Here is a 4290-nt window from a genome sequence, read left to right as displayed (position 1 = left end):
GTGAAGGAGTGTGCTTTCATTACAAGTAAGTATCTGTTCTCATTCTTATGAATAACTAAACAGCCTTTTGCTGTTTACCTGAGAATGAGGCTCTGAATGTTTAACATGTATGTATATTTGAATAAATGAATTCAGGTGGTTGCTCACCCACTTCTTCAACAAATATAGTTGTCATTACGTTTCTTTAATTATACTGGTTTTTATGTTTCACTATCTAGATGCATGCATCCTGTAGAAATCCAAGGTTCTAATTGTACTATTCACCAGAAAAAATCAGTTTTAAAACCAAAAATTAGGACAAGCAGCAGTGATTTCGCCTATTAAAGTAACCGTTAGGTGAAAAACTTAGGCATGTTGAAGGCTAGTCTTGTTTTTGTTTTTGTCGTTTGAAGCGAGGTTCTTTTTGGTTGAATGATATTACTAAAGCCACGGGTCAACATAAGATACAAAAGGCATTATCCTGAAAAGACCTATCCCTATTAGTCTTTTCCCAAAAGTAATAGTGTAATACAAGAGTGTTGGGCAGTTGGGCAAAATACAGAAGCTTTTTGAGTATACGGGAAGAGACCCTACAATATAAGGCTTCATGCATAGAACTAGAAATCTGTATACACATGTGGCTAAAGAACAAATACACATGCAATAGAAAACAAAGGCTGTTATACATGACATATGAGGCCAAAAATCTTTTCGATCCAAATGGCATGACTAACCATTAAAAGTGTCATTCTGGACAAGTGAAGGCTGTCCATTCTATTGATTCTTCAGCTAATCTAATTTGCCAAAAACCTGATTTCTATCTTTCCATTCAAGTAGCTATCCAAAATTTTATTTTTAATCTTATAGCTCATCCTCAGCCTGGTATAGGAGTCATCTATCATAGTACATTTTCTCATCCTGCAGAAAAAACAAGATTTCATATTCTCTAGAAGCATTTTCTTTATTCTTACATAATGAAATATTTACAATTAGAAATGATTGCCAAAATATTGTTTCTCATTATAATAAAATCACTACTAATAAACAAGCAACCCGAAGATAGGTTGATACGCTCAAAGTAAGCGCGCAATTTAACCCTGTAAAATGTCATCGTTAGTATAGAATAAGTAGGGATCGTTCTAACCGGGGATTGAGGGTACACCTGTAATTGTGAAACAAATAAAGAAAAGTATTATTTACAAAAATAAAATAAAGAATATAAATATATACAATTGTGTAAACAAATAAAGAATTAAAATAATAAAGTATTATTTACAAAAATAATATAAAAAAATAGAAATATATACAAGTAACACAAAAAAGGGGGTTTTATGATTATAAGATTGAAAATTAAAATAAATAAAATAAAGAAAATATAAAAACACATGTACAAGAATGAAACGTAAGAAACAAATATCAAAACCAATTCCATATGATTAAACTCAATTCAAATCTTATAATTGATCATCTAAGTCATGAGAAATAAGTCGATCATGTGAAACATTTGACGCAAATGATTTCTCATATTTTACTTTCCTTTACTAATTAACCTAAGTGAAAACACCTAGATCAATCCTATTAAACATGCAATCAAAGTCTAGAAAGCTAGCTAATCAAAACATGTTCAACGCAAGAAGCATAGAGAAAGGTTATCAACTTAAGTGCACAACCTAGTATGAATACGTTCACCTATTTGCAATCCTCTTCAATTGAATTCGACCTTTGTCCAAAGCCTTTACTACTTGTGATTTAGGTTCATAAAACTATTAGGTGAATCGTTTACCTAAATCTAGCACCAATTACATGCAAATCCTATAAGTGTCGACCCAAATAAGATAAACATATAAAAGTTTTCTATCAAGCAAATTCAATCGAACAAACTCACATAAGCAACTTAGAATCACAATTATGAAATTCGAAAACTTTATTTAAACATAGAAGTTGGGCTTAAACTTTGCCCCAAACATTATTGTTAACTAGAAACAAGTTCATATGAATTCAAACAAGGAAAACAAAAGATCATTACAAGGAAAAAGAATGAATTACACTGTGAGGGGAGATGGAGATGGCGAGCTTGAACGTTGGAATTTTGAATCTTGAAAGCAAGTCTTCAAGGTGGATGATGGAGGCTATGTCTTCACGGCTCCTTCTTCTTCTTCCTCTCTTTGCTTGAAAACGCGGAACTTGCAACTAGAGAATGGAAAAGAAATGAAACTAAGAACTAGGAGATGGAGAGACAAAGAAGATGAAATGGATGAAGGAATATATCTAAGAACTAGAAAAATGGAGAGGAAATGGAGAGACAAAGAAGATGAGATGGATGAAGGAATGTAACTAAGAACTAAGGAAAATGGAGAGGAGATGGAGAGACAAAGAAGATGAGATGGATGAAGGAATATATCTAAGAACTAGAAAAATGGAGAGGAAATGGAGAGACAAAGAAGATGAGATGGATGAAGGAATATCAATAAGAACTAGAGAATGGAGAGGAAAATGGAGAGACAAAGAAGATGAGATGGATGAAGGAATGTAACTAAGAACTAAGGAAAATGGAGAGGAGATGGAGAGACAAAGAAGATGAGATGGATGAAGGAATGTGTTGTTACTTCTTTGTAGCCTCTATTTATAGGCTATCAAGCCATAGTGTTTGGCCTTAAAAAAATCATGATGGTTAGGTTTGAGCACTTAAACACTAATGGAATCGTTAGGTTTAAGCACTTAAACACTAATGGAATTTGTTAGGTTTAAGCCACTTTCTGCTCATTTTTCATTCAATTAATTCTCCACCAAGACTTCAGATTTTGACCGTTACTTCTTCATAACAAATGTTCCACTATGAGTGTAGATCATCCTGGTAAAATTTCAGAGCTTTTAGTATAGTGGTTGGGCCGGAAATGCTGTTGGACTCCTTACAGGTCCAGTTTTTGCTTCTGCAGAAAATTGGACTGATCTTTTGAAGGCCTTCCACTTCTATCTGGATCTTGCACTCTTCATAAGAAATGTTTCTTAGGATGTCTAGAATGGATCTACAGAGTTTCAGCTCATTTCTAGTTCATTTGGTCAGGCGGCCGCTCCTTCTTCCTTGCTTGGCTTGGTTTCTCCTAGCCGGAGTAGGAAAATGTGTAAAATTGACTTTTTAGTACATTTCCATTTTTCTCCATCATTTCTAGGTAATTATGGACCTTAATGCTCATTTCATCTTCATCTACTCCAATGTACCTAAAAATAGAAATTGAGTTAAAAAAAGGATTGGGTTAAAGAATTAACTAAGCAAAATATGAGGAATTAACTACTAAAATATAACATTAAAATGCTCCTATCATAGGTCAATTTTGTAGATTGTATTATGGGAAATGGATTTGAGCCATAATTTGAGCATATAAAAGGAGCTGATAATACACTTGCAGATATCTTATCTTGGCTTCTTCTTTGGAGGTATGGAATTATTCAGGCCTTCTACTCAAAGAGCAGAAGGTGGTGTGCCACCTCAAAGTGATAATCTACTAAGCATAATAGCAAGATCAGCAGATATTAGTCACGTGAGACCTCGAGAATTTTAGTTAATTTCCGAAGGTAATTTTTTGCCAATAAGATTTTTTGCAAGGTGATTTTAGTGAAGGAATCGATTTTGGACATTTTTATGTGTCGAGACTACCAATTGGGCTATTTGAATTAAGTTTGGGCCGAGATTCTTTCATTTGGGCCTAGAAGGTTACATAAATTTAGTGAGACGATAGTTTGTTGAAGTTTCGAAGACGATAAATTAAGTTGTAACAAAGTTTTGGATTTTGGAAAATCGAGCTTAGGACGGAGTCAAGAAATCAATAAAGAAGTTGATGAAAAACGAGAAAAGAAACTAGCCCGAAAACCCGAAAGTGATCAGCTGGGAGTATTACGTAATTTGTCGCGAGGGCGAGACAGACATTTCACACGAGCCATAAATAAAAAGGGTGAGCTCTCTCTTCCCCTCTCGGCCGTGTCTCTCTCCTCTCTCCTTCTCACTAACTCGTCTTCCCTGTGCCACCACCGGAGACACTAGTTCCAACCACCACCTCTTATCACCGTCACCACCAATTGATCCGGCACACAAATCTGACCCAAGCCCGAGTCTCATCATCGACATGCATCGCCTCCGGCCTTGATAGGAGCATTTTAATGCGATGTTTTAATAGTTATTTCCCCATATTTTGCTTAGTTATTTCCTTTACTTAATCATTTTTAATTTAGTTTCTATTTTCTAGGTACATAGAATAAATGGAGAAGAAATGAGCTTAAAGGCAGAAGGGATGCAGAAATGAGCTGAAATGAAGA

At 34.7% G+C, this 4290-nt stretch overlaps 1 long non-coding RNA gene across 1 annotated transcript; it reads right to left on the bottom strand.

The window, feature by feature from the left end:
• Positions 1-570: 570 nt before the first annotated feature.
• Positions 571-2569, bottom strand: LOC133707046 (uncharacterized). The gene is made up of 2 exons (XR_009844875.1): positions 2026-2569; positions 571-1141 (listed from the first exon to the last, which is right to left on the bottom strand). It is a non-coding gene; the product is annotated as an uncharacterized LOC133707046 (long non-coding RNA).
• Positions 2570-4290: the final 1721 nt, after the last annotated feature.

Source organism: Rosa rugosa, chromosome 4 (assembly GCF_958449725.1).
Source record: "Rosa rugosa chromosome 4, drRosRugo1.1, whole genome shotgun sequence".
Lineage (NCBI taxonomy): Eukaryota > Viridiplantae > Streptophyta > Magnoliopsida > Rosales > Rosaceae > Rosa > Rosa rugosa.
The sequence above is the reverse complement of the archived record's forward strand: the minus strand, read 5'-3'. Positions and strand labels throughout refer to the sequence as shown.